We start from the raw sequence: 9026 nt of genomic DNA, 5'->3' as shown, positions 1-9026 counted from the left end.
TCTTTCATCTTTCGGTTTTGACTTATCAAGCACATTCATGCCTCTTCACAACTCTTGAAATTTTTTTAATAGAAGTACCAAAGATACGTTCATATTTTTAACTTGACATTTACCTAAAATTATGAGAGGCAAAATTAGGTGCTCTATTTTAAAGAAAATAAAGGGTGACAGATTGTAGTTAACTAAAACTACTGGACAAGTAGATCATTTACTTGAGTACATGGAAAATTAATTTAAACAATTCAAGAAAACTGACATCTTAATCTGTCGTGGTTCTCCTTCATATTTTGGCCATTTTGCATTGATATATTTAAAAGTAGGACAATCCAAGAGAATTTGCATAATCTCATTTTTACTTGCACTCTTTGCTCCCCAATCCATAACTCTTGCTAAATGTGGAGTCCAAAATATATGTTGTATACAGAAAGCGAATGAAAAATATCAAAGCACCTTATGAAGGATCTTTTTGCTTGTATCTTTATCTTGAGATGTTTTACATATTAGACATATCTTTTCACTCTCATATTTGCCTCTATACTGTCATAATAACTAATATCTAATTCTCCTAAATGATTTTCTCATGTTAAACTGATCATTTAATATGGGAAAGTACCAAGGGAGAAAAGCTAGAATATTGGTTAGGCTGGCAGATCGGTCATAGTATGGATCCAAAGGAGGGAAAATAGGGATCCAAAGGGGGGGCCGTTTGCAAAAGAGCAATGTGCAAAAATGGGCATCAAAGACCCTAAAGTTCAGCCGCCCATTAAGACTTCCAAAATGCTAAGGTTCCAAAATTCAAAGGTTATGTCCAATGGTCAAGCTTAGTGTAAATTGGATGCTTGTGGGAAGACTCAAAAGTCTTCCCACATTCCTATCCTTGAGGGGGCGAGCCCTTTTAGTAGGGGATGAGAGAGAAACACACACACACACACACACACACACACACACACACACACACACACACACACACACACACACACACACACACACACACACACACACACATTCTAGCAAGCTCCCTTTACACAAAGGGAATAGGGGACGCATGTCAGCTCCCTAGCCCAGTTGCCCCCAAGGTGCATTCAAATCCTATTGGATGGCCATAGAGGTGGACCAATGAGAATTAGGCTAGAGTACATTTAGTTTAATTCATTTAAAAACACTTGATAAAAGAACCAATAAAAATTAAGCTCTCTAGAAGACTATTGGACAGTCTCCCAAGGGGTCCAATGAGCATTCAACAGCCCAATGGCTTGCCTGATTCCTATTGGCCAGAAGAGTAAAAGGTCCAATGAGAGTTTAATTGCATTAATTAAATACCTAAAGCTCTCACAAAAGGGGAAAGGATGACACTTGTCACAAGGCTATCACTTATGCTTCTTAATTGTCATTGGCTAAGCTTTGCAGGAGCCAATAGGATGCGAGCATGAGTAAAAAGCAAGAGGGGTCGACCAAGAGAGAGAGGGGACTAATTTTGGCAAGGCATTATCACTTATACACTCACACAAGCTCATGTGTGGAGTAAAGAAGACTATCTCCTTCTCAAGCTTTAATGGAAAGCTCATCATCTACTTCAAGCTTGTGAGAAGGGAGGCCTACACCAACAACTCTTGGCTTTGTGATGCAAATCCAAAGAAGAGCCAAGCTCCAATGCATGCTCATCTCCTCTATCATGGTAATTATTAAGCTATTCTAAGCTATTAGGAGTGATTATGTGTGGAGACATACTTCTTTCTTGTAAGAATACTCCTTCTTCCAGGAACCATTTACTTTACAAGATGGTTATATTCTCTATGGCAATAGACTATATGTTACTAACTCACTACGTGAAAAGTAATGTATGAATCTCATGCTCCTCCTTATGCGGGGCATAAAGGGATTTAGTCTACCCGAAAAGGGATAGAAACATATTTCTATTGGCCTGCCATGAAAGCAAACATACAAGAGTATGTTTCTAAATGTGTGGTATGCGAAAAGACAAAGTTTGATAGAGGGAAGCAACTTAGATTGCTTCAACCTTTGCCAATTCCTAATTCACCATGGGAGAGCATATCCATGGATTTTATATTTGGATATTTGGATGCCTAAGTCTATCCATGGTAATATGGACGATAGTAGACAGGTTCAACAAACAAGCTCATTTTTTATACCTGTCAAAAAGACTATCAAAGCCCATCAAATGGCAACCCTCTTCATATCACAAAAATTCAAGTACCATGGCTTGCCAATGTCCGTAGTGTCGCGGATAGAGATCCTAGAATGACTAGTAGTTTTTGGAAGGGTCTCTTTGAGAACTTAGGGACAAGGCTAAACTTCTCTTTGGCCTATCACCCACAAATGGATGGCCAAAGTGAAATAGCTAACCTAACAATCCTTGATCTACTGAAAGCCTACATAACAAAAATAGATCAAAGGTCCCAATGGGAGAAGTACTTACCCTTAGTGGAGTATGCCTACAATAATACTGTACTTACCTCCACGGGAAAAGCACCTTTCAAGGTAATTGAGGGAAGATCCAAAAGTCCCCTACTACTTAAGGTACATGGGAAGATCTTCGCTGCAGATGAGTATAGCCGAGACCTACAAGAATCTTTCCAAAAGATTAAGGATGTTATCTCTATCTTACAGCAAAGGCAAAAGGCTGCTGCTGATAAGCACAAAAGAGCCAAAGCCTTTAAAGAAAATGATTGGGTCTTCCTTCCCAAGGCTCGATTAAGGCACACGATGGGCAAGAATCCTACCTGGCACCAAAAGTACTATGCAAAGTTAGCAAAAAGGTACTATAGTCCCTTCCAGATTCTTAGACCAATCAATGAGATGGCCTATCAACTCAAGTTGCCCAGTCATTAGCTCATACACAATGCTTTCCATGTGAGCCTACTAAAGCCTTACAAAGGAGAGCCACCTTGAGAACCAACTATTGAAGACCCACCGGAGATCAAGGACCAAGAAGAGGTGATACAACCCGAGTCCATTCTCCGAACTGAAGACAAGGTATTGAGAGGTGGTAAGATTATCTGACGATATCTTTTTAAGTTTAAGAACTATCCTTTTGAAGATGATAGATTGATGCAAGGCATACAACTAAATGATAACCTAAACCTTGTCAATTCTTACAATGCTTCCCTAGAGTAAGCAAATGTAAAAAATGAACAAATTTTTTGTCTTATAAGACTCTCTTTTTCTTTGTTGTGCACAAATATTAAGAAGTATGCATGCTTAGGATCATGTTTGTGGAGACGACGTCTTCCAAACACCAAGTAGAGCTTGTCACTCTACCATGGAAGATTAATAGGACTAATGCACAGACATGCTTGCAGCAACTTAGGCTCTCAAGTGCCAAATGGATTAGTCATCCATTTTGGAATGATGTCGTAGGGTAAGATAGGGATCCTCTACCCGCCAGAAAAAGGATTAATGAATAGGTTTTATCTTCTCTACCCCATAGTCGAGGACAACTATGATTTCAAGAGAGAGGTAATGTCATAATAACTAATATTCTCCTAAATGATTTTCTCATGATAAACTATCATTTAATATGGGGAAGTACCAGGGGAGAAAAAGCTAGAATATTGGTTAGGTTGGCAAACCGGTCACAATAGGGATCCAAAGAAGGGAAAATAGGGATCCAAAGGGGGGTCCATCTGGAAAAGAGCAATGTAAAACAATGGGCCACAGATCCTCCTAAGGTTCCAAAATTCAAAGGTTATGTCCAATGGTCAAGGTTAGGGTAAATTGGATGCTTGTGGGAAGACTCAAAAGTCTTTTGACATCCCTATCCTTGAGGGGGCGAGCCCTTTTAGTAGGGGATGAGAGAGAAACACACACACACACACACACACACACACACACACACACACACACACACACACACACACACACACACACACACACACACACACACACACACACACACACACACACACACACACACACACACACACACACACACACTCTAGCGAGCTCCCTTTACACAAAGGGAATAGGGGACACATGTCAGCTCCCTAGCCGAGTTGCCCCCAAGGTGCATTCAAATCCTATTGGATGACCATAGAGGTGAACCAATGAGAATTAGGCTAGAGTACAATTTAATTAATTTAAAAACACTTGATAAAAGAAGCAATAGAAATTAAGCTCCTAAGAAGACTATTGGACAGTCTCCCAAGGGGTCCAATGAGCATTAAATAGCCCAATGTCTTGCCTGATTCCTATTGGCCAGAAGACTAAGAGGTCCAATGAGAGTTTAATTGCATTAATTAAATACCTAAAGCTCTCACAAAATGGGAAAGTGGGACACATGTCACAAGGCTATCACTTATGCTTCTTAATTGTCATTGGCTAAGCTTTGCAGGAGCCAATAGGATGCCAGCATGAGTAAAAAGAAAGAGGGGTCGACCAAGAGAGATTGATGAAAATCCAACCAACAACCAAGCTCCAATGCATGCTCATCTCCTCTACCATGCTAATTACTAAGCTATGCTAAGCTATTAGGAGTGATTATGTGAGGAGACATAATTCTTTCTCGTAAGAATACTCCTTCTTCCTCTTGATCTACTCTCATACCCCGCTAGCTCTCACCATCTTTGAAGGTGTGTGAGGTCTTGAGTCTGGGCCGTGAGGGAATTGATGTTGTGTTTTATAAGTGTGAGCTTGGTTCTTGAAGCTTCCACCTTAATTACACTAGCAAGTTATTGAAGGAACACGAAGTATTGTATTGTAAAATGTCTCCCTTGATGGGGTAAACCTATAATACAAAGCCTTTTGGAGGGGGGATTGGCTCCATGTAAATCCGGTCCTCAACTGTTGTTAATAGCTTAATTTCTCTATCTTTTTAAAGTATTGTCCATGCCTATCTAACTAGGTGTTATGCTTTTGTTGCTCTCTCCATCCAAGCACTCTTGCTATGCTCATAACTGCTATCATAGTTTTTTTAATCTATCATAACGGCTTTGGATCATCACTCTTGAAAAAGATTTTTGTGCACTCAATTGATATATGTGCAATGCTATGAGAAAGTAGACCCACATTGATTTCAACATCATAATTTGGAACCTATCACATCGGTACAATTATGAGCATTCAATATACAAAGAACATACTTAACATTTTGTTAAAATATTATTATTAATAAAAAAGAAAAAATATCAAAGAACTAATTATAATCACTTGTATTTTAAAAAAATTGATAGATAATCCAAAGTGCACATTTCATGTTTATATATTTAAAACATTGAAAATAAAAACCATCTTGAGAGAAAAGAACATGAGAAATCTTAGTTCAGAGATGGAGATGCTCCGTGTGGACTAGAAAATTAGTGAGCTAAAAATTTGTAGTTCACTAATAGTTCATCACTGGCACACAATGATTTCATGGAATTTCCAAAAATGTATTTTGGAGAATCTATGCTCATGTATTCTAGTTCATGCCTTTTTTTGCATTCCATAAATGTGCAATTGGTTCTTGCACTCTTAGTTCAACTACTATTAATTAGGCATGCTATGTTTCCATGTCTATATGGCATACCATTAATATAAAGCCCTTGGCTTTCTGTGTGAGTAATACATATATTTAAAACAGAAGTTGCATTGATACACAAACCATAAGTGGTCATACTACGGATATAGTGCACCAAGTGATGTCAAAGATCCCATCCATGCATGGCTCTACAAAGGTACATAAGGGTCACATGTGAATGTGGTGAAGCTTGTAGATTCTTTACAATGAATAAACCACTTCCTATGTCCAAAATGCTAGAAAAATCTATCATGTAATGTGAGCACTCTAAAAGCTAAAAACATCTCTAGAGATATTTTATCCCATCCTTCATAGTGTCTACAATTATATTTTCTCACTACAAACTATAAACATTTGACTAATGCATAATTTTCATGAATCTTACTCTCAAGGTCGAGAGGCAAATGGTTGTTGCAAGAGATCTATTTGCAATTCTTGGATTGCATGATTGTGTCGTATGTGAGAGTGACAACCAATTTGACTATAAATAGTACTAACATAATCAACTAGAGATATATAGCCCTACATGTGAACACTGTATATATTATTGATACACCTAGCTATAAGAATCTTAAAAAATAAAGATTTGAATAAGAACACTAACCATAAGTAGATCTCGGTATGCTTTCATCAACAATAGGTGATTACATTTGGAGAGACACCCTTGCTTGTTAGGTGCTGCTAACAACCCTTGCATGGAGACACCCTTGCTTATCATCCCACAATTAGTGCATTCCAAGGCATACGAATCATCTAAGGCATTGCATCTTGAATTCTTATGCCCATATCAACATCTTGCCTAATGTCACATGATATCAAGATGTAAGCATAACTAATTAAATTTGGAGAGATTCCCTTGCATGCCATCCATTGAAAACAGCCCATCATTATCTCACATTATAAAATTAAACTTGACTGCATGATGCTAGTTTTGAACTAACTCCACTATGCAGGTGGTGACTGCCATGGTTAAGAATTTGAGGATGGAACATTTGATCAAATATTGTAGAATGGGTGGAGGGTCAAAGATAAAAAAATGGTGACGCAACTCAAAGTCGGAGCCAACACATTTGAGGTTAAAGAGCTTTGGAGGGATTTTCACTTATCATATATTCAAATGGACCTTCTTGGCTTCTTGGCATAATTGAATACAATCATAGGAGATGCCTCGGGCAACATGGCTCTTACATAGAGAAACATTGTAGCTTGTAGAGATGCATCAGTTGGAGAAACTACATGGGGCTACACATAGGTGCGGCTAACAATTGATCTCCACACTGGCTTGGACCTTTGTAAAAAGGGAGGTGTAACATGCTGTGGAAGATGCTTTGAGAGCATGTGAATAGGAATTGCAATGATAAGAGTCCACTCAACAACGACAATCGATAGTCTTACTCTTCATAGCTCCATGATTGTGACTTGACAATGCCTAACTGCATAGTTGCGGCCTTGCTTTAGCCGTTTGCCTCCACGTCCATGTGCATCACCACAAAGCAGGTTCAACTGACATTTGAGCAAGCAAAGGTAGTACATCTTTTAAATGGGTTGTTGGGTTCCTTCATACAGGTTTTCCAATGATCCAAATAGGTGAAGTCTTGTCTACTAGTCTACATGGGGTTTTTGGAAAACCCTTCCATGGGTTTGTAACATGGCACACCGTTAGAGGCTGATGGCTAATGCAGCAGGGTAGTTTACAGTAGAGCTAGTAGGAGATGTCAAGGGTAGGGTTGTACAGCTTGGGCTACAGTTGGTTGATAGTACAAATCTACCCCCGTGAGGGTGGGAGTAGGTTGGTTGAAAAAGGTGCAAGAAAGCAGTTAGAGTTTGGACAACCAACAACGTAGGATCTGAACTTTACTGATGCAGAGTAAACACTAAAGCAACACCTTCCTTTCAGTTGTTGTAGGCCGGGGCAAAAGACGGAGACTCGTGATGATTGAACTAGCACCAAAGCTTGCTAAAACCTGGCCATCATGCAACATAAATAGAATATTGTGCAATTGTAATGGAACCCTTTTGTGATGTGCTGCGCACAGTGCATTTAGCCCGGCCAATCTTTCTTGTTTTGGTTAAGCGAACTGTCAATCGGTACATCGAGAAAAAGGCCAATACTTCCAACATGGACTGTGAGACCGCCAAAACCAATGATGCTTTGCAGAGGCATCATTTGCTAGTGGCACGGATTGACACAAGTTTGGAGAGAGAGTTGTAGAGAGCTGCGAGGTGGCATTGTGCAGGTGGAAGATTAAGCATGCTTGGTGATGGCAAGGGCTTCAATCACCTGCGTACGCATCGATAGTATGCAACCTAACTAATCCATCCAACAAGGAAAAAAAGCCGGGGCTCGAGCCCCCCCTTTTTTTACAGGTTTTCTTTTGCTCTTGACAATGGCCACGATAGTCAAGCAGGCTGATCCCATGCCTTCTGTGTTGCAATCATCCACATTAACTAATGAAAAGCTGATCCTCAACTACAAAAACCAATTCATTCTTCACATTCCATGCATGACCTTTAATCTACTCGCTCTAACCAACCGGAAACCAAATTTTTGCTAGTATTGTTGTCCTGGCAGAGAGAGAGAGAGAGAGAGAGAGAAAGAGAGAGAGAGAGAAAGAGAGAGAGATTGAATTAAGAAGTTGCTCTGCAAAGCAAACGACTAGTGATGATCAATATTTAAGTAAACCCTAAACTTGTAAATCCCTTGGCTAATGAATTCTTTCTTATTTTTCCAAAATTGGGTAGACTTGATACTTCTTAATTAAACTTGAGTTGCATGATGTTAGTATTGAAAATCCCACCAAGAACACCACATCTGGCATACATGTTGCCCAGATAGTACTAATGGCCTAAAAACTTGTGTGTAGCGGAAATTAGCATGAACATAGTGGGCATTTCATTAGAATAGATTCCTAATGAGAATTACAAGAGTGCTTGGGTGGAGAGAGCAATTACAAAAAGCATAACACCTAGTTAGATAGCATGAACAATACTTTCAAAAGAGAGAGAAATTAAGCTATTGACAATAGTTGAGGACCGGATTTACATGGAGCCGGTCCCCCCTCCAAAAGGCTTTGTATTATGGTTTCTCACATGAAGAGAGACATTGTACAATCCAATTCTTTGTGTTCCTTCAAGACTAGCTAGTGCAATGAAGATGAAAGCTTCATGCACTAAGCAAAATACTTATCAAACACAACATCAATTCCCTCACGGTCTCAGACCCAAAGACCTCACACACCTTCGAAGATGGTGAGAGCTAGCGGGGTATGAGAATAGATTGAGAGGAAGAAGGAGCATTCTTACGAGAAAGATGTACATCTCCTCACATAATCACTCATATTAGCATAGCTTAGCTTAGTAATTAGCATGGTAGAGGAGATGCGCATGCATTGAAGCTTGGCTCTTGGTTGGATTTGCATCACAAAGCCAAGAGTTGTTGGTGTAGGCCTCCCTTCTCACAAGCTTGGAGTAGGTGATAAGCTTTCCATTAAAGCTTGAGAAGAGAGAGAGA

This window comes from Adiantum capillus-veneris, chromosome 27, assembly GCF_014529385.1.
Source record: "Adiantum capillus-veneris isolate H3 chromosome 27, ASM1452938v2, whole genome shotgun sequence".
NCBI lineage: Eukaryota > Viridiplantae > Streptophyta > Polypodiopsida > Polypodiales > Pteridaceae > Adiantum > Adiantum capillus-veneris.
Note: the sequence above shows the minus strand (reverse complement) of the source record.